The 23173-nt window shown below is 36.1% G+C and overlaps 1 protein-coding gene, 1 long non-coding RNA gene and 1 other non-coding gene across 45 annotated transcripts in view; 2 read left to right on the top strand and 1 right to left on the bottom strand.

Moving 5' to 3' along the window:
• LOC137490376 (uncharacterized) overlaps nucleotides 1–11221 on the top strand; it is a 60685-nt gene extending 49464 nt beyond the window's left edge. The window contains exon 4 of the long non-coding RNA XR_015501095.1: nucleotides 10479–11221. This is a non-coding gene — a long non-coding RNA (uncharacterized LOC137490376). The remainder of the gene's footprint in view (nucleotides 1–10478) is intronic.
• fbxw11b (F-box and WD repeat domain containing 11b) overlaps nucleotides 1–23173 on the bottom strand; it is a 649789-nt gene that overhangs the window by 247878 nt on the left and 378738 nt on the right. The window lies entirely within an intron of this gene.
• The window catches only part of LOC141376356 (uncharacterized), a 273156-nt gene continuing 268340 nt past the window's right edge, over nucleotides 18358–23173 (top strand). For all 43 annotated transcript variants that reach the window (XR_015501052.1, XR_015501078.1, XR_015501053.1 and 40 more), the window contains exon 1: nucleotides 18358–18534. This is a non-coding gene — a transcript (uncharacterized LOC141376356). The remainder of the gene's footprint in view (nucleotides 18535–23173) is intronic.

Genomic DNA, 23173 nt, shown 5'->3' with positions numbered 1-23173 from the left:
GGATAAACAGAAGCACTGTTTAGCGCCCTTGGACATTCCATTTGTATGAGGACATCCATTTTATCTACTGAATGTGTCCTTGAGAATGTCAAAAGTAAAAAAAAAAAAGTGCAGCTTTAGTAGGCAACACATATTACACTGCTTTGCACCCTTTCTTGCTTAGAATGCACATGTGATTGTTATAAAGTCATATGATGTCTGGAATGATCATGTGGCTCTAATTTCTACAGTTTTAGGGAAAATTAAATTAGTTTTGAATACTTGTTCTGTTTGTTTTGCCCCTCACTGCTTTTGCAGTCAATAGGGGGCGTTATTGTCCTGTTGAAAAGGGCTGTTTGAGTTTTTCCCCACAGAAAAGTTTCAGCCATTTCACACGTTTTGTTTTTCAAACGTTCATCTTTCGTGTTAAAGATACAACACCACAATTGCGTCATGCCAGAGATTTATATATTTTAAACTAAATGTAAACTTTTACTCATTCATTATCTCCTTTTCATCCCTTCCCCCTATAGGCAAATCATGCTTAGTCACTTGCTGACAGTCACACTGGGACAGATTTGGCTGTGAAGAATGAAAGAAAGGAGGTTTAAGGGGGGCTCTAAAAGAGACAGACACACTGACCACCAAGACACTCGGTGAAGCAATTGTGGATTAGCAATTTCAGCCATCTGTCACTCTGTTTCTGATCCTCTTCAATGTTTGTTTTCAGTTTAAAAAGTTCACTTTGCAATATATAAATTAGAACATGATCAACTTGGCTTAATAAGTTACAATGAACTTAAACATATGCTGTCAGGACAAACTAATCATATTTTTTTTACAGTGTTGTAAAATCATTCACACAATACATAGAACTATTTTTTCCCCTTCAAATGTTGATAACATATGTGACATTCTAAACGTACACCATCTGTCCCTGAAATAAAAACATAAATATGGTGAATAAAAAATATTTCATCACAAAAATGTCTAATATGGACTGACGGTTAATTTCTGTGAGTTATTCTGTAAAGGAGTATGTCATTTATTTAGTTCGCAGGTTTTTGTTCTGTACTAAAAACACTTTACAAATGTACAAACACTGACCTTGTCCTCAGCCCAATTGAACCTACAGCTTTAATAGTTTTGTTATGCAAAAAAAATATTTAGAAAAAAAGCTTTTACATTTAAGTAGTTGTCATTTACATCAATTGATATAAAACATGAAATTATGAATAAATTCTACAAACAAATACTATTTTACAATTGTCCCCAAGTTTCTGTCAGTCCTGTCACATTTGCATTAAATTTAACATTTAATAGCTGCAATACGTCTTTAAGGCTTTGACTTGGAAGTGACATTATTTGATGGAGGTGAAGCTCACAGTAATAAAAGATGCGTTCTGTTATCAAATTGTATGATGTTTTGCTTGTTTTGTATGATTATTCAAGGACAACAAGCTTAAAGGTCAGGCCCTATCACATTTTTTTTTATGTAGTGAAGAATGTTCTGGTAGAATGTCCCATATATTCATTTGGTATTGGTTTGGTATTGGAGTTTGCCATGAATTCTTTTTAGTAAAATGTTGTGAGTTCAGTGTATTGACATGTCTTCAAAATTTTAATAAGAATAAGAAGATTATCATTTTACACATTTATTTGCTAAAAATTATAATCTCTCAAAATGAAATATTTGATGTTTTTAACTGAATATCTCTAAGCATTGTTACTGTTCTTGTTATTCTATATGCTTTTTAACAAGCACACGAACATACAAATGTACATTATATAAAATTAGTTCTCTATATTATACATATTCTTGTTTCAAATGACCTCATTCTGTCCAAAGATATTGCAGCGAGCGAGAGAGAGATTACAGAGCTTAAGCACTGTTTTATTTTTAAAAATAATTACAGTCCTGTTCTTCTTAAGTAGGCATTCCAGTGGTCTCCTATTCATTGTGTGTGCATGTCGCTCTCCCTCTCCGTGTGTGTGTGTGTGTGTGTGTGTATACGTGCGTGCGTGCGTGTGTGTGTGTGTGTGTGTGTGTGTGTGTGTGTGAGTGTGAGTGAGAGAGAGAGAGGGGTGGTGAATGCCACTGGATGCAGCTGCTTGTGTGACCCCTCTAGAGTCAGGTTATTCCTGGAGCAGCTGTCAGATTGTGTCTGGCTAAGTGTGGGTTAATGGTCAAAAGGACACTACTGGAACAGAATTTGAAGTGCTGGTCTTTTGTGCTCTTATTCAAAGAAACTTTTTGCTATTGGTAAACATACCTTGTGTAGGTCTTGCCCCGTGTCATTAAGGGAGAGTTTGTCCAAAACAACATTAATGTCTCATGTCTTAAAGGCATGATTTTTCCAAAATAAAAAATAAAGCCTGTCATTTTTAGTCCCTAGCTGTTCTAAAACAGGACTTTGTCTCTTTTGTCAAATAGAGATGAGATATTTAAAAAACATAGCGTTCATACCAGGGTTATTTTACTGTTATGGAGATGCTACACTGTACAAAATATACATTAATCATTAGTTGTTCGTATTTTGTGGTTCATGGGTGTCTATATTTATTTACGCTTTTGAAAATATTAAAACGTTTACCTAAAAGACTTTTATTGACAGTTTAGTAGTTTGGAACATATTGTTCGGATTGGTCATAATATGATACAAATATGCAGTATTGTGCTACAAGTACTTTTCTATTATTAATAATTATTATTATAGAATTAATTGTTACAAATGATAAGGACATGATTAGATCAAGCTCTCATGATGCAATATTGTTCACGGTTATCCAATTTAAACATATATCCTTTTTCTATATTAAGTCTTTGTAGTTCTCTAGTTATCCCAGCAACTAGCTGAAATAATACGTTATTTCAGTTCAAATGTATTTTATGTTAAGGAACAAAAAAATGTTTCAGTTTAGGTCAGGGGTGCCCAAACTCTGTCCTAGAGGGCCGGTGTCCTGCAAAGTTTAGTTCCAACCCCAATCAGATGCACCTGGGCTAGCTAATCAAGCTCTTACTAGGCTTTCTAAAAACATCAGTGCTGGTTTGTTGAGGCAAATTGGAGGTAAAATCTGCAGGACACCAGCCCTCCAGGACCAATATTGGGCACCCCTGGTATAGGTTAACTATACAATAGGCACCTCTTTTCATTAATAATAGAGTACAGTGTATTTTGGGTGACTATAACTTTAAACAATATTCAAAATATTTACCTGCTTAGTTATTCCACGGATTGTTGAGAGCTGAACAAAACAAAACCTGAATGCCCTCTTATTACCATTTTAACCCTATGCAAATCAGCCTCTGTGTGTTATCCATTAGACCTTGTGTAAGTGTTTGCATTCAGGGTCACGTATTTTGCAAATTTGCAAATAATAGAGACAATATTTGCATTCACAATGTGCTCAGCTTTGCTATAATTGATTCTATTATGTGTTTCATACATGTAAACAGTGTTCAATTATGGCCTAAAATACATAACCAACATTATTTGTGATATTTTAGTTTTTCTCTTTTTATTAATTTGATATAAAAAAGAAAAAGCTAAATAATAAGTCACAATCTGCTGTTTCATTTCTTTGCAGTTTTACATAAGGACAGTTGGGGGCACTCCAATATCACAGTTTGAATGTCTATATGGCTGTTACAGGTGTGTATTCTTGTACAGTGTGTCTCCTTGTCTCTGTTTGTCAGTAAAGACCTTGGAAAAAGAGCCCTACTGTTTTCTAGAGTCTCTAATTCCTCTTATCAGTGTAGGCCACTGCTTTGAACCATCTGTGGGATGTGCTAGCAAGATTATGACAACTATGCTGGGATGAATGGAAGTTTTTGGGTTGTATAAGGTGACTTGTTCACTTTATCAGCTTAGGCCCCAAAATAAGCAACCATATCTCTCGAAGCTTCTCATAGCAGGTTACAGCTCAAACTGGTAAACACTGATTGTGTGTGAGACGAGAGAGCAGAATTGGGGAGAAAAAAGCTTGAAAGCATCTAATCCACTTATTCTGCTGGAGTTGTGGGCTACACTGGTAATCTGGGACTCGGTACAAGAGCTTTGTGTCTATGTGTGTGAGAACAAGAGTGTCTTCTATTTTTCTGCTCTCATAAGGATCTGTGGAGACACCACAGTGTCCTTTATGTCCTTTCTCTTTCACTGTCTGCTTCTGTTTACAAAACCGAGTGACATGCAACAAAAATAATATCAATAAAATGATATTAGAGCTTTGTAATCACCCCAATGTGCATTAAAGTCACATATTTGGATTTCAATATGTTTTATAGACATATAAATTGTATTAAATGAGAATAAAGTGTCTGCTTCTATATAACTTTTGAAAAAAATATGTTCAGTCATCATTCAGTGAAAGAGATAATTATGCAAAAATTAAAAACAATATTGTTATACAATAGCCTTTTAGTGAGTTTTTTATTCTTATTTTGAAAAACTCTATTACACTTATATTGTTTAAATTAGATTGATCTATTTATCCCTAAGTAACTGGTCATATTTTTAAATACAGGTGTCAGTTCATTACTCCTAAATAACATTATTAATATTAGTAATTGATTTTAGAATAAACATTTGGTCACACTTTACAATGAGATTTCATTAGTTAATGTATTTGACATAAACTAATAATGATTAACACGTATAATGCATTTATTAACCATAGTTCAGCTTTTATTACTGCATTATTAACATCTAAATTCATGGTTGTTAACATTAGTTAATGCACCATGAGTTAAACCAACTATTTTCATTAGGTACTGTTAACTAACATGAACAAATACTGTAATAAATGTGTTGTTCATTGTTTGTTCATGTTAGTAAATGCATTAACTAACATTAACTAATAAAATGTAAAGGTATTACCGCAGATCTCAGTAAATCTTTTCTTGATATGTTTTCTTGAAATACAAATGCCAATTTTTACAGCAAACAAATTTTACAGTTTCTGAAAACCTTTGAGGCCCCAGTATATAAGTATATTTGAACAAGTTTAACACTTTTAACTAATCAGTACATGACTTTAAGGCTTACAGTATGGTACAATAACATTTGCCTTGCTGCTACTTCAGTTCTCATTTTCCTCCCAGCTTTGCCTCCTGAAGTCCCACGAGAGGTTTTCTGTTTGTGACTGAGCACATCTGTTTCTAATCAAACCATCATACCCCACATTCCTGCGTGAGAATTATAACTTATCCTCCCCCACTTTCCTAAAAAATGGACGCAGCTACAATTTAAATAATGAATTCAAGGTGCTCATAATTTAACCTGAAGAATGTTTTCTTTATTGTTTTTCCATTAGCTCAGGTTGTTTTGTAACACACAGTAATATGAGGATATCCTGAGGTGGATTTCTTCCCGGTTGCTGAGTCAGAGATGTTCCATCCTCCTCTTGATTATACTGGCCAGTGAAGAAAGCAGAAATGAGAAGGAAATGTTAGTGAATAACTTTGGCTTTGTTTTTATGCTTTTAAAATGGAAGACCATAGATGTAGCTCCCTGTACTGACCAGTAGGGGTTGGTGTTGTTTTGTGAAGAGCAGAAATGAGAGATCACTACTGTGTGACTGTTTATGTGTGTGCGCATGTGTGTTAGTGGGTCATCTGTAGTAACCTTGAGTATCCTGTAGATGTCAGTATTGCTGAGAAAGTTGCAGTATGAGCTTGTGTGACTGTAAATGAATATTTTCATGATTTTAGCCAGGTGGTGCTCTTGTTGCTCAAAGTTGCAATGAAATCAGCTAGGTTAAGAAAATAAAACTTGTTTGGATCTCAGATATTATTTTCCTATAAGTCATAAGGAGTCATATAGATGCATTGTGTTCTTGCTCCATACCTTCTGTATACAATTCTCTTTTGTTGAATTAAACAGTTTTAGGCTACCTGACCTGATACATAATCTGAAGTGTGTGTGTGTCTGTGTGTATATATGCACACACACACACACACACACACACACACACACACACACACACACACACACACACACACACACACACACACACACATATATATATATATATAAAATAAAATAAAATATCCATTAAAAAAATGTGTTTATATAGTAAAATGCACTAAAATAGATCGGTTTACTATTGAATTTGTTCTTCACATGCAGTCTTACGACTGTGTCCACTAGATGGGGTATAGGACCTATATTGCTGTAAGAAAGTGCTGATGTCACAAGGAAGAGACCATCAGAGAAAGGCAATAGGGGTGATTTGCCTGAAAGTGTGTCAGTAGGGGAATGATGTCAGTGTAGGGCAGCCACAGAAACAGAGCCATGAGCGAGAAAGAGGGAGGGCTTGGTTCAATTTTAATTTGCAAAGCAGGGCATGGCATTGTTTATTTGTCCCTTTTCCAGGTTATGAGGCCAACTCACACAGCCTGTCTACTGCTGTTTAAGTCATGGATTTAAGCTTATGGGAAATGAATGCAGATCAGCTCTATGATCATTTTATGTGTATGTCTTTAAAAGCTTTTAAATATTAATCATTTGTTGAAGATTTTCTCTCTATAGTTTATTTATAGGAGAAAAAAGGTTGATGTCTGAAATGCAGGCACGTGTGTTTATGGTCAAACACTGGATGAAAGCCTCATTGTGAGGATTTACCACCATCTGTGCTTCTGAAAAATTCATAATCCAGTGACTGGTTCTATGGATTTACATTCTTTAAAATAAATACGTTTTATATATGGAATTGTAGCTGAATGTGGGACATTATTTTTTTAAATTGTAGTTTAATTTAATTGAGCCTCCATAAACTAATATACTCAGCAGCCAAATTTTAGGTACACCAGCTTGACTCCTAGTAAATGTAAATATGTAATCACACAGTAATTTCATGTATTTAGGCACGTGACACGGTCAAGATGATCTGTTGAAGATTAAACAAAGTAGCCTATAAGAAAGGAGGAAAAAGGAAAGTTAGATCCAACCTGTCTCGAATCAGTAGTTCACACTGGTGGAGATCTGATAGCGATAGTGGTGATAGACGTTCTTGAAACACTTTAGGTAGCAACTAAGCATTGCACAGCCTATCTGTAGTCATGGCCTAATGGTTAGAAAGTAGGAATTGTGAGCCAAAAGTGACATGTTCAATTCCTACAATCAGTAGTCTGGGGATATATATAAATCAGAGGTCTGGGGAGTGAATAACTCTCTCTTCAAAAAATTGGGATATGCTGGCCTGGAACTGGAGATTTATATATTTTATATGTACAACTGTGTGATGCTATCATGTAATTATTGACCAAAATCTCTAGGAATGTTTTTAGCACCTGGTTGAATCTATGCCATAAATAATTGAGGGAATTCTATAGGTCCGAATTGCAGGTATTATGGATGCACTATTGCCCACAAAAGTGTTCTTGGTGCTTCGTATTACTAATTGAACCACTGATGTCATGTGAAATGTTTTGACAATATTGTTGTTTCCTTTTCTGGACTTCCCAGGACCGTTGCTATCTATGGAGGAGAAGGCTTACAGATTTTATCCAAAATATCTTAATTTGTTCTCTAAAAAAAACAAAGGTCAAACAAATTTTTGGGTGAACTAACTCCTTATAACAATTGTCATTGTTTTTAATGGATCCTACAGCCTAGATGAAGGCTTTGAGGTAATGAGGGCTCAGATTGTGCCATCTGTTTTCATGACAGTATTAGAGCAGTTTCCATCCTTATCTTGCCTCCTTTTGGTCACATGATCACTAATCACCATGTTTGTGTTTGTGGTCTCTCCAAGATATCTGTACGGCAGACATGATGGGGTGAACAAACCAGATTGGAGTCTTTATCAAATTACAGACCCTATTAAACAATCTGCACAACAGCAGCGCCGGATGAGTGTGTCATCTGACTACAGCATTGGCTGTGATTGTATCTCAACCTTGTGAGAGGTCAATATACAGGGCAAGGTACAGGAGGATTCAAAAACAATGTCACAACTCTGAAAATCTGCATTTAATTAAATAAACATGATGGGTTATTAATCAATGTAAAGAGTACTTACAAAAGTTTTTCAAAACTTCAGAGCTTCCTTAAATTGACGACAATTAATTTTTTTTAAATTACCCTGTATTTGACAGTCTAATGTGTGTGTGTGTTTTTTTATACACACAACTTTTTGCTTTTGTTATTATTATTAATTATATAATTGGCTTGTTTTGAAACACCTGGTTTCTAGCTGTTTTTCATTGTAATAGTAAGGCTTTTGCCATACCAGAAACAAACCATCTGTCATACTTTGAAAAAAAAAAAAACAGTGACTGGTCAACCTGCTACTTATGATAGTTATGATTTAGTAAAGTGAATTCAGAACACACTGTGCACAAAACAACTAAATAGGCTAGATGACAGCTGGTTACTTGTTGGTTTACAATGGTCAGTAAACTGGCAGACTAGCAGTGAACCAGCATCCAACAAGTCATGTTACTAGTCAGACTATTTTTTAGAACAGTTATGATCAGGGCCAGACAGAATCTGCAAATTTTGTAAAGAAAAATCAGTGGATTTGTGCAGAATCATTCTGTGAGTATAGTGACTAAAAACTTAAAACATGAAATAAAAATATACATTATATCTGTTTAACATTATTTCATGTTTACAATGCAATTAGATCAACTTGTTTGGTAAACAAAACAAGTCTTTCACATAATACATCTACTTACTCCCTGGTCCGTTTATATCGAAGTTAATATTTAGCTGCACTATGTTGATGTTTCTTAACATCTAATTTTTTCGAGGTGAGTCGTTAGCCCAATGGTCAACCCCCAAGGACAATTTAGCCTACCCAATACACCTACACCACATGTCTATGGACTTGTTTGGGACTCCACACAGAAATCCCAACTGGGACAGCTGGGTTTAAACCACCGCCCTTCTTGCTGTGAGGCAACAGAGCTACCCACTGTGTCACTGTGCCGCATCAATAATACATCAATTAAAAGACAAAAAATATTACTTTACAACCTGTATTGTAAATAAATCATACTGTATAAACATATGCATATAAGTCAATAATATTACTGGAATTAATGTAAAAACTGAATAAATATACATTCAGAGTCTATGATGGGGTAAAAATTGGTGGAAAACCAATATATGATGATGTCAGGTCAGTCTAAAAAAAGTAATTATTTGTGAACAAATAGATGTGAGGGTGGCATGGTGGCTCAGTGATTAGCTATGTCGCCTCATAGCAAAAAGAATGCTAGTTCGAGTGCCAGCCAGGCCAGTTGGCATTTCTGTGCGGAGTTTGTATGTTGTCCATGTTCGCGTGGGTTTCCCCCACAGTTCAAAGACATGCGCAATAGATGAACTGGGTAAACAAAATTGGCCATATTGTGTTTCCCAGTGATGGGTTGCACCTGAAAGAGCATCTGCTGCGTAAAACATATGTTGGATAAGTTGGTGGTTCATCCCGCTGTGTCGACCTCAGATTAATAAAGGGACTAAGCCGAAAAAGATAATGAATGAATGACTGTATGAGTGTGAATGTAAGAGTGTATGGGTGTCTCCCAGTATTGGGTTGCGGCTGGAAGGGCATCCACATGCATAAAAAATATGACAAAATTATTGGTAGTTCATCCTGCTGTGGCGACCCGTGATAAATAAGGGACTAAGCTGAATGAAAATGAATGGATGAAAAGATATGATTTAGAGCATGGTTTCTAGCCTAATATTATAATAAATAACTTTGATGGTTATGATATATATATAAAACCATCAGTCCATAACAGCCACATTATGCATGATATAAATATATTGTAATAGCTGGTTTTTCGCTTGTCTGAGATGGCTTTTTGTGAGCTGGTAGACCAACATCAAACCAGATTTTGGCTAGTCATGTTGAGCGGTCAAGCTGGGATTGTGATGTTTTTATAATGTTGCTATGGTCAAGTTAGTCATGACAGCCACTTTCTGTGAATAAATGAGAGCTGGTTTGTTGCTTGTCTGTTGTAATTAAGCTCTTAAAATGACAACATATTAGCTAATTACATGTTATATTAGGTTGGTCAAGGTTGTTTTTGGAACCTGGTAGCTTGCAACTAGCTGATCGGTGATGCTCAATAGCTTGTAAAGCTTGTAAACCTTGGACCAGTATTAAACAATCTAGCAGCTTGTCATGTTAAAACTAAAAAAAGAGTTATCCTATCCCTCATAATAAAGGAATCCCTTATTGAGTTTTACATTAGTCTCTGTAGACCCTACTTCTCTTATTCAGTCAGCATAGGATGGCGCTACTTTGTTTTACACATAAGCAACTGCTCTTCTTGAGGCAAACAGAAATTGACATTGGCAGGATCTAAATTCTTACTCCTTCCTTTTCTATGAGTTTGTGTTTGTGTGTGTGTGTGTGTTTTGATGCGATAATGGTCACATTTGAAGCTACAGGCTGAAACCCTAATATATTCCACACTGCATCCTCCTCCCGGACACACTTCCCTTCTTTTAAAAAATCTGGATCCCTTTCTGTCTCTCTTGCAGCTTTGTGTTGGAGAACAAAGGCAGAGCGTGTGCCACTGAAGAGAGCCTGGCCTGCTGTGCTCTGTGTTGGAATGGAGCCTGTGAGTGAAAACGTCTATAGGTCATAAAACAAAATGCCGACAGTCTCTCAATGAAAGGGACAGCTGCACGACCACAGCACAAAACAACAATTACCATCATAATAGCACTGTCTTCACACCCAAACACAAGTATAATTTAACACTTTCTGAGTCTGAGTAAAGAATTGCCTACTGAGCTTTTGAGCAGAACTGGATTTGTTTTTTCCATAGTCTTTATTATAAGATTCTCATTCACTGTATCTGCTTCAACAATTTAAGTACTATTACCCAAACCAGAGATGCTCAAACTAGACATCGCAGGCAAAAGTTGGCCCATGCTAACCTTTGATTTGGCGGCCATCCCTTCTGAGAAGAAAGGGAGAATGATGGTGAGGTAGAGATTGTCATTTTAAATGTAATGTAATTTTTTTATTTGTTTGTTTTATTGTTAAGCTACAATGAAGTGAACTAAAATTAAATATTTTAATTTGAATGCTGTATTTTAGTTTTAAAAAATATACCAGCATACGGATAGAGGACAATGCAAAGACTTTGGTGAGCAAATCAAGGCAAAGGCAGATTCTGCTTGACCAGTGTATTCAGCGTTGATCTTCACTGTGTTATAAATGTGCCTGTTTATGTTTTAATTCCAATAACTTATCATTAAAACGTTATAATGCATTAGTTAATATGATTCAAAGCAATGTTTTCTATTTATTTTGAAATATTTTGACATAAAATTCATTCATTCATTCATTCATTTTCTTTTCGGCTTAGTCCTTTATTAACCCGGGGTCGCCACAGCAGAATGTACCGCCAACTTATCCAGCACATGTTTCACACGGCGGATGCCCTTCCAGCCATAACCCATTTTTGGGAAACATCCATACACACTCCTTTATACTCATACTACGGACAATTTAGTCTACCCAATTCACCTGTACTGCATGTCTTTGGACTCAGGGGGTAAATGGAGCTGCCGGAGGAAACCCACGCGAATGCTGGGAGAACATGCAGACTCCACACAGAAACTCCAACTGACCCCAATAGTTTCTGGATGCAGCCTTTATGATGCAAGCTGAGACTGCATCACTCAGCGATGCAATGTCAGACACAATGCACTCAAATGGAGCTAGTGACATCACTGAGACGGGTAGGGCTAGGGGTGGGGTTAGGTGAGCCCATTAAAAAGCATTGGATGTAGCCCAGATTGCACTACACCAGGTCTGCAGGCAGACCCCTCTCACTGACCCAGCTAAGGCTCAAACCAGCGACCTTCTTGCTGTGAGGCGACAGGACTACCTACTGCGCCACTACATCACCTATGACATAAAATAGTTTGGTATATTAATCTTTGGCTCACAGCAATTAATCATATTTAGTTTTTGGCCCTTCATACGAAAAATTTGGGCACCCCTGCCTTAAACCATGTGCAATGAATGTTTTTAACAAAAATTATTTTCTTGTCGGCTTAGTCCCTTTATTAATGCGGGGTCGTCACAGCGGAATGAACCGCCAACTTTTCCAGCACCTTTTTACGCAGCGGATGCCCTTCCAGCCGCAACCCATCTCTGGGAAACATCCACACACACATTCACACACACACTCATACACTCCGGAAAATTTAGCCTACCCAGTTCACCTGTACCGCATGTCTTTGGACCGTGGGGAAAACCGGAGCACCCGGAGTAAACCCACGCGAATGCAGGGAGAACAAGCAAACTAAACACAGAAATGCCAACTGAGCCGAGGATCAAACCAGCGACCTTCTTGCTGTGAGGTGACAGCACTACCCACTGCGCCACTGCATCACCCTGTTTCGAAATCTTGTTAATCTTATTTAGAGCATTATTTAAGTATTGCAGTGCAACCTACAGTATAATCCGAATTAATTGTCTTTTAAAATCTTTTTACTGTTACACTATATATATTTTTTTGGTTAGCACTGTTGCCGTCCCGGTTTGGCCAGTTGGCACTTCCTGCATTTGCGTGGGTTTTCTCCGGGTGCTAAAGTTTCACTGCCCAAACACATGTGCTATAGATGAACTGAATAAACTAAATTAGCCGTAGAGTAAAGTGTGTATGTGTGTGAATTTGTGTATATGTATGTTTCCCAGTACTGGGTTGGAAGCGCATCTGCTGTGTAAAACATATGCCAGAATAGTTGGTGGTTCATTCCGCGGTGGTAACCTCTGAAATAGAGACTAAGTCAAAGGAAAATTAATGAATGACCTAGCCTTTCTGCTATTTTTTTATATTATATGTGAAATTCTTTATCCACAATCGAACATTTCTTAAATCCTCTCCTTCATTTGCGCATTTTTTATTGAAATTGATTCCTTGCTTAAAGTTATACGTTTATCTAACAACAAAAAATTCTGCAAGTTAATAAAAAAATATGAAAATATAATGCTTCTAGTGAGTTAGTCTTTGATGCTTTCTGTGTTTTTTTCTTTAATTTTGTACTTCCCCTTTCTTTATTTTGTTCTCTTTTTTTCCTTTCTATGTCTTATTTGTTACTTATTGTTCTTAACTTGTAACTGTATGTACTTGTATTCCTCTTACAGATTACTTCCTGAGTTACTTTTATTTTATTGTATTTCTTCTTTTCTAAAGAAATGTATATTTAAAAAAAATAATAATGTTAAAATCAATTCCTCTTTTACTGAATAAATTCTAATAAAGAGAATATTTTTACTAAACAATAATAAAAAAATATAAAAGTGACCTTTTAGAACTTTATTTAATATTGTGAATTAAAAGTTTTGGTAGTGTTTTTCCTGCCTTGTATTTAAAATCTTTAACTTTGTGACCTACTTTTATATGTCTATCTTCAGGGCAGAGCAAGTGATTTGAAGTTCTGTTCTCTGGTGTATTAAGGCTTGACTCATATTATACCAGGCCGTTTGTGCAAAATTCAATTAGTGTTTTTCTTTTTTCCTTGCTCGCGCCTTAACACATTGTTCCTCGCAGGAACATGGTGTAAATGGAACTTGAATGCCATCAAATCCCAGGATAGAGACTCTTGAAGTGACTCTGAAGTTTTCTGATGCTATATTTACACTGTTCTTCTTCTGCAGTATATAGTGCCATAGGCAAAACATGCTTGCTTCACTTAAAAACACTACAGATAGAAGAACAGAGAGTATTAATGTTCAGGATTGCAAGGTCTTTGTTCTGGTTCACTCAGGCTGTGTACGGGAACAGATGGACCATTAGTGCACTCAGGCTTTACATCTGCACCTCCACCTCGAGCCTGGACTAAAAATAGTAAGTGTATTGAATGTGATGTCACAGAATATATGACCAGAGAAAGACAGAATACAACCACATGCACAGTCACAATAAACACAAGCATTATGCAGTTTTTTAAAGGGATAATTCACTCAAAAATTAAAATTTTGCCATCATTTATTGACCATTTTATTGTTACAAACCAGTTTCAATTTTTAGTTCAGTAAAACACAAAAGAAAATATTTGGAAAATGTCGGAAACTTCTAACCATTGACTAGTTACAGATTTTTCAACTTTCTTTTAAATATCTTCTTTTGTGTTCAACAGAACAACAACAAAAACCTCCAATTGGTTCAAAACAAATCAATAGTGAATAAATGATGGCAGATTTTTCAGTTTTGAGTGAACTATCTCTTTAAGACATTTTGAAACTGCAATGCTCCCAAGCACCACTTGTGGGCAGCACTGCCAATGGCCGGTTTTTTACACCCCTCCTCGCTCTTTTTCCTTTTGTCCTTGATTTCTCTCCTCTCCTTAGCTGACATGTTTTTCATCTGTAGTGTTTTTTAAATTTCTCTCATCTAGTCTCCTTCACTTCCAGACATGTCTGTGTTTTGTCTTTTTTTGTTATTCTCTGAATCTTCCTCTTCATGTATGTCTGACCCAAATCTGACATCTGCTTCATCAGCTTTGGCCGCGTGACAGATTCATCACACTGCCAGAAAATGGTTCACCTTGGCAGCCAGACAAAGACATATGCATAGAAGCACTGTGATTTTTCCTCTCAAATCTCTCCACCAAACATTGTTAATAATGCTAGTTTGTTGTCTTTGTTCGTCTCTTTTACTCTCGCCGGTATGGCCTATTAAGGGTTAAAAACCACCAACCCCACCCTTTTAGTAAGTCTCTGTGACCTAAATAATACAAAATGGCAGCTTACACAGCATCATATATGAGAATGTATCTCACCCCACCCTTTCTTATTTTTCATCTCTTCTAATCATATTCTGCCTCCAGCCTTTCATTACGGCAAAGATATGTTGTGATGTGCTTTACATGTTATGCTTTATTTTCCTGTGTAGCATGTCCAAGTGAGTGTTTCCATATAGATGGATGTACAAGGATGCTGTCAGCAGATTTGAACTCCTGTGGTCTCTGTTGGGAGCATGGTGTTAACAGCAGGCACATTCGCTTTGTGTGGGTGTGCAGTTCTGGTGTGTGATCAGTGTGTCTCACCGTGTGTTTCGCTGCAGGGATGAGCTCCGCTAATCCTTCGTCTCCGAGTTTAACACAGATCAGATCAGCAGTTTGGGTTATTTGTGTTTTACAGCACGTGAGGTTAGGAGTTCAGTCTCATAATGGCTAAATGTGTGTCATGGAGTTTCAGCATTAGCACAAATAACTTCATATTTTGTTTTATTTATTGGTTGGTAAGGTTGTCTCTTTTTGATTAAAAAACAAAAGAATGTACATGTAGGCAGCTTTTGAAAATGCAAAGACCTACTAAGGAGGTACTTTGATCAAGTAATACTTGTATTCCATATAGTATGTGATAGTTCATTCTGATACTTGCTTTTTGAATTCTGTTGTATACTTCTTCTGTCCCAAGTTGTTCACCTTCTCTGGGGAAGTATGTGACTTCAGATCTCTAGAAGCAATGTCTTATCTATTTTGCCTGAATGGCTATTTTTGATAATTGATAGAATTTTTTTGCATAATGTAGCGTTATCCGAGTTGTGCTAGTCTACCTCTGCAACAAACTTTTGAAAAGAAAAGACTCCTTCAAACAATATGTTTCTGTCCTGAACTCCAAGTTCAGCCAATTATACATGTCTGGTCTGTTTGTTTAATTTCTGCCTGGATAGTCATTTTTAGCAATAAAAGAGACTGTAAGCCTCCTGTATTTAAATCTAGGCTATCAAACCAGCAACAGAAGTGGCTTCTGGGAAACCTTTATATGGCCATAAAATGCACTTAAAATAAAGACTGCTAGTTAAACTGTATTTTTTTTAATGCAATCTAAATCTTTCAGAAAATTTAGCGTGTTTCATGCCACATACGATACATGGCCAGAGATGGGAATTTCATCAGTAAAATGTCCCACATCCTACTCCAAGGCCTATAGCTGAAGTGAGCTGTCTGGAATTTAGCATCATTTTTCTGTGTTCTCCACTACCCCTGTCTGAGGAAGTATATGACTTTAGATTTCTAGAGACAATTTCTCATCTATTTTGCCTGAATGGCTATTTTTGGTAAGTGAATTGTAGATAGCGTTATCTAAATTGTGCTATAGTCTAAGTCTATAACAAACTTTTCAAAAGACTCCTTCAAACTGTATTTTCTGTCCTAAAATCCAATTTCAGCCAGTTATACATCTAGTAACTAGTAATGTCTTGTCTGTATCTGTTTTATTTCTGCCTGGATTGTCATTTTTAAGCCAATATTTCTAGGACTTGCGCTTGAAATAAAGACTGCTACTTAAACTGTATTTTATGCAATATAAATCTCCCAAAAATTTGGAATGTTTCATGTGACATATGAAACGTGGCCAGAGCTGGGGATTTCATCAGTGAAATGTCCCACATCCTACTGCATACCTGTCAACATTGGGATGTGAAAATAAGGGTTCGACGGTATTGGTTGCATATATTTTTGCCACCCTTTAAGATTGAAGTTATAGGAGAAATACAAGAAAATACCCTTACGAGATGATGGCGGGATAGAACTGTAAAATACAGGAGAATCCCAGGAAAAACGGGAGGGTTGACAGGTAAGTTGAAGTGAGCTGTCTGGAATGCAGCATAATATTTAGCATAATTTTATCTGGCTGGAGACTTGCACACGCACACTCAGACATGCAGTGTCAGGAGTAGATATTTACATTAGATGTCACCTACGCTGTTTTTGTCTTTTGGAAGGAATGTGTCAATAGAGCCACCATTTGAGAACAGGGTAGCGCTCCTTTGAAATGAATGTGGGACCTAGATCTAGTGGAGGACTTGCCATCCGGAGCTATATGTAAGCATTTATACATATATCTATGATCGGGAGTTTTCACAGTTATCAGTATGCAAATATTTGTTTAAATTACGAAAGTTGTAGCTTTACATCACTTTTCAATATTGATGGATAATTTTACTTCTAATGGAGGGAGCAATTTGTTTGTGAATCTCTGTTATAAACGACTCATGTGAACCATCAATATCCCTGCGTCTGTACATATGCACCTTTCTGATCTAATTGGTAAAACATTTGTAGTATTCAATAACTTAGTTTGGATACATTGAGGCGCAGGCACTGTTATGTTATCAGGCAACCTTGCATAGGTTACTTCAAAAACTGTCCGTTACTTCACTTAGATGACAATAACACAAGTTTCTGGTATCGCAGCGTCTTGTTGTCATATTTCATTTACCTTGTTTTCTGATTTTATTTACCAAAACTAGAATAAGCCAAGAATATAGTGCAAGTTGGTGCTACTTTGCCTTATATGCAGTGCAGTAAGTGACTGTTTTATCATCAATAACTTGTTAAGCACAAAAGTTTGTAAGATATAAAAGCACAAAAAAATCTTACCTATGAAATGTTCTGCCTTTATACTTTGTTTTCTTTGTTTGCTCGTTACAAACACCCGTACGCAGTGCTAAAGTCCAGAATCTTCAGATTGGCTTTAGTCTAGATAAGTGCATTTGAATGATATTGTCTTGGTAGCACTGTACAAATGTGGCAGCACTTTAGACGCATGATTAGAGCCCGTATGCGATATCTAGTGCATTTACCTTATTCATCATGTGCGAGCGGGCGCAGCCATTTAAATCTTTTTGGCTCAAGACTTCCGGTCCCATTCACTACCATTCATATTTAGACGTTAAAAACAGCTCGTTATGCTGCTTGATGTTGCAAACTCATATTTTCTTATTATATTATTCTGCTTTATCTGTATAGCCATGAACAAGCTTGTTTGTAGAGCAAGTAGATAGACCGTTTTCTGTTGTTTATTATTCCTAGTCATTTCTCCCATACCTGAATGGGACATTCTAAAACAACCACAAAAACGAGCACACTTCCGCATTGCAGAATAAGGACATTCCCGAGAATGTAATAGTGCACTGATTTTAATGCAAGAAAGAAACATACAAAACAATGCCAGAGGTGCACAAAAATATGAAAACCATAATAAAATTATATAGAAGTACAAAAACTCAAAAGGTAAAACAAAATAAAATAACAAATATTAATAAAAAAATACAAATAATGTCAGGCTAACTCACAATTACCTAATAAGTATCAAACAAATACACAGTTTAACAGCTTTTTTGTTTGCACTCTCCTTAATGGTATTTATAAATATCTAGTTATTTAAGCACCACTTAAATAAAGAGGTTTCTGATTGCTAAATTTACATATATGGATATGAAACTTGGTATGTATAATCAAAATATTAACAATTTCTTATCATAGTTCAAAAAAAAAAAAAAAAAAAACATTCATACAGCAATAGTGCACTTGCATTCGGTCTGCCCTACTTTCCACGACGGGATCCGATCCGATCCGTCACATGGGTGACATTGACCAATAGGAGCACAGAATCTCTTCCGTACACAGCTTTTAAAATGGCAAAGCAAAATAGGTGGCTGTAAGGTGAATATTTGAAATGGAAGAAAACAGTGTGGAAATATAGCAACAGGACGCCTGCCTCTATGATCTGCCATGATAGAATAAACAGATAAACATTGGTGATCGATAGCAGAAGAGCAGTCTGGTGAGTACTTACTCGATTAAGCATGTAATGTCAAACTAACAAATCACTGAGTATGTTCTCATATTAAATTTGAACGTATATTTAAAGGTAACCGGTGGAAACGTAAAGTTTCGTTTTCACGATAAATAAAGTTTGCTAGCGTGAGAGTGCAGGGCTGATTTGTTTACATCCGTTGCTGGGAAACCTCCAAAAGCGCGCGCCTTTTGCTGTCATTGAATGAATTTATTTATCTAAAAGTTTTGTATTCGTTCAGAAAGCACAAATGTAGATATTTATAAAGGAAATTTCCGACAACAATTGACAATTATGTATGTAAAGGTGTGTAACATTCTCGGTTAATACAGAACTCGCGTCGTTAAAGAAAAAAAAAATTGAGCAGCAACGTTAGTCTGGCATATTTGGTACCCATGACACGTCAAAATGTTATCCTTACAAATTCACATAACCTGACCCAGTCAATGTAGTAATAAACAATAGAAGTCGTGGAGTATGAGAGGCTTTGTCTACTCCTTTTTAGATGCACAGAGTTAAAGATAAACTATTTTTTCTCGGTTTTAATGAATGAATGATTAATTTAATGCATGAATTGTAATAATAGTAAGGGAAATTAAAATCTGTGAATCTAAAGGTATTTTTAAAAGTTTATTTTATGTTTCATTTGTTTGCCGCTGTCTGGTCTCAAAATGTCATAGTAATCATTTCTGAAGTTTTACTTTCAGAAACAGGTTAGTCAGTCAGATCACTTGCTCCTCACAGACTCAAAGTGAATGGCATGTTAATTTATTAGGCTTCACTCAATAATAAAGGTGCAAAAGCTGCACTTCAGGGATACCTTTTTATAAGGTCCGTGTTTGAATCTAAAGGCTTTCACATCTGGAAAATGCATACTAACAACTAAATTTTATACATATTTGTGCCTACAGTATGATTAATACATAAAAAGTACAAAGGTGTCCCTTTTAAAAATAAACTGCTACATTTAGAGTGTTTATATGTGAGAATGCGATGTGGTTCTAAAACTAATGTAATATAGATTCGCACAGTTTTTCCTGCATAGAGATATACTTGCACGAGGCAGCCACTTTCATCAAGATTTGTTTTTCCTCTGCCTATTGAAAAAAAAATCAGGCAGGCAGTCACGGCTACCAACAGAACCCAAGAGATGCTCAAGCACTGGTTATGTATTTAATTAAATTTAATATAAACCATTTTAAATAAGAATGTTGTATTTGATAAGAATAGAAAATAATGCAAAATGCAAAAAATTATCATTGTGTCACCACCAACCACTCAGGAAAAAATCCTGGATTAGTGATTTATTTCATACAAAACCCATTTTAGACCAATTAATAATTTATTTGTGCTTTAGGAAGGCTTGTAGTGGTTTGATATTATGATTTGATATGGGTGGCTTTTTCATTAAGCCACTCCTTTAGAAAACATAACGGTTCATTACATGCCTGGGGTCAGAGCCAGATCAGACTGTCTCCTCTAAACTGCCGGTCCACTGCTTGATCGCATTATTCTGCCTGAGGGCACAGACAGCCAATCAGCTTTGAGAATTAGATGTTGCAGCTAACTGATTGGAGGTTTTGGATGGGAGTCTCCAGGTAAAACAACTCACCCTTGTGAGAAAAACAACATCCCTACCACAGTTGTCTCTTCCTTTGTTGAAGTCAGCAACATAGACAATTGGGATAGATAGATAGATAGATAGATAGATAGATAGATAGATAGATAGATAGATAGATAGATAGATAGATAGATAGATAGATAGATAGATAGATAGATAATATTTGATCTTTTAAGATAACCATAAAAAGTCTAAAGTGACGTTGTCAGCCCTGTTAATTTACAGTCACCCTCATTAGCCTTTATGAGAGCAATGTCAAACATACGCTGCAGATTACATGGCTGTGTGTAAAGTGTGTACAGTGTGGAATCACACTTCCATGCCTGTTTAGAGCAGAACCAGAGAGAGAGAAGCATCTTATCTCATCACCCTGCCATTCATCTGTCAGTCTGTCACAACTCAATTAGCTTCAGGCTAACCCCGCAAAATGGCGTCCGTCACCTCATCATCACCTCTTGTTTGCTTTGGAATATGGAGAAGCCTTGGTATGTGATCATGGCATTTCTTTATATATTAACTACCAAATGATTACTCTTAATGATCTTGGTTGATTTTATTATTAAATAGATTTGATTATTTTATATATTTTGATCTATGAGAATGAAAAAGCATTACGTTCTTTGTTAGCAACAACTTGTACTGAATGTTACGTTATGACAGGTTTTCCACAAACTGAGGGCTTGTGAGTAAAGAACATGTGTACCGTGACTCGTAATGACATTGAGGTCTTGTAAAGCAAAAGAGTAGGACCAACAATTTTGCTTAATACCTCAGTATACTTTCAAGTGCCCTGATTGTGACATGCAGTATAATTAGGGACATTATTTAGAAATGTAGAATAATCATTAAATATCAGTATTATTATTGCATATGATAAGACTTCTATTGGCATTAATTTTAAATAAATGTAACACAAACACATTTTGATGCATAAGGTCACACTAAAAGAATATGTTTCAACAATATAAGTATATAAGTTGACAATTAAGTCAAACTATTTGAACATTTCCTGTTGTCTAGTGTTAATTTCGTGGACTGAAAATTTTCGTCATAATTCGACAAAAACGAGACAATAACTATATAAAAATTAAGTGTTGATGATGACAACTATAATAAAAATATACTGACATTTTCGTTGACTAATAAAAAGAGTCGAGAATGTGATTAAGGGACGTATTTTTGGAAAAAAATCCAGTCAGAATGAATCTTGGTGTGTGATGCATGACACACATTTGAAAAGTTACTGGTCCACAGTAGATGCGGGATGCGATTGCAATATCATCCATAGGGGCATCTGTCTGATTAAACTATAATGAAATGGCAACAGCTGAGAGAAAAAGAAGATTCACTTTTGATGCCAAGACAAAATGACCATAAACCTTATGGCAAGGAAAAAGCTGCTAAAAACAACAAATCTAAAGCGACATCAGCATGCCAAGGAATCATCCCAAAATTCATGCAAAGGTAAACTTTTTTTATTTACCCGTGTAAACCGAAATAGTATAGCCTCTCGCTGACCTTAAGAGAATTGACTCTGTTAGATTGTACATATAAAGTTGTACAAAAGTCTTAAATTCAACAAGTCTTTAAATCTTTAATGTAAGTCTTTAAATTTTTATGAGACTGTTTTATGTAATTTTTAGTTAGAAAATTTTGTTTAAACAAAAGTATACAATATTTTAATTAAGTTACACTTAGAGGGCGACGCAGTGCCGCAGTAGGTAGTGCTGATGCCTCACAGCAAGAAGGTCGCTGGTTTGAGCCTTGTCTGGGTCAGTTGGCATTTTTTGTGGAGTTTGCATGTTCTCCCTGCATTTGCGTGGGTTTCCTCCAGTGCTACGGTTTTCCCCACAGTCCAAAATTGTCCGAGTGTGAATGAGTGTGTATCGATGTTTCCCAGAGATGGGTTGCAGCTGGATAGGGTATCCTCTGCGTAAAACATATGCTGGATAAGTGAGTGGTTCATTCTGCTGTTGCGACTCCAGATTAATAAAGGGACTGAGCTGAAAAGAAAATGAATGAATGAAGTTACACTTAAATCAAACAAAATATATTTTAGTCAACTAAGTCTAGATTTAGTTGATTAAAATCTAATTAAATTTAGTCGACTTAAACTAAAATGATTCAGAAGGCTAAAATAATTGGATTTTAGACAAAAGACTAAGACTAAAAATCTAAATTTGCTGTCAAAATTAACACTGCTGTTGTCAAATGTTAGTGAAACAACTTCAAAGTTATGAAACTGCTATAACCTGAGTCATCCAATAAATTACCATAAAGACCAGGAGGTTGAATGTAAATGCAGAAATACCCTCCCATGTCCAGTTCTTTTGAGAGATCTGTATTAAGATTGAAAATTAATTATTGGTTATGTGAGCAGAGCTTTTCCAAGAATAGGTGATATTCCTTGATTCTCTTTAATGTATGTTGAGTAAGGATTCACATCCATACCTCCTACATGTAATTTATGTGTGATACTCTCCAGGGAGAAAGACAACACCCACTTTTGGCTAATCGAATGTGAGAGGGTGTGTGGGAGTGTTGAGAATGTAGGGCAATTTTCATGGTCATAGTCTGAGTTGATGTGATTGATATGATGGCCACTGTGTGAGGTCACACTTCCACTTCCACACAGTCCTCTCAAAGCTTCAGGCTGTGTGTATTTATATGATCAACACCCATGAATATGTGTTACTGTACTAATGTCTGACTGATTGACAGAACTAGAGTACTTTATATTATTGTGTCTTTTTCTTTGTCGGCTTGTTATGATGATGAAATTAAACTAGTCAGTAGCTCAACCCATAATCAGGCTATATAGAAATATTGGTGGGGAGATGCTGCACAAACAACACTTTTCTCTAGTGTCCGACTGATTGACTGAATCTGCCTCTTAAGCCCTTCCCACACTCGCCCCCTCACCCACTCACAGCTGTTTATGGCACCATTAGAAAGCCACACACTACAGCACATGCATGCAAAACAGTCTGATAATCACACAGTAAT

Source organism: Danio rerio, chromosome 10, assembly GCF_052040795.2.
Source record: "Danio rerio strain M-AB ecotype USA chromosome 10, GRCz13ab, whole genome shotgun sequence".
NCBI lineage: Eukaryota > Metazoa > Chordata > Actinopteri > Cypriniformes > Danionidae > Danio > Danio rerio.
This window is presented reverse-complemented; position numbering and strand designations above follow the sequence as displayed.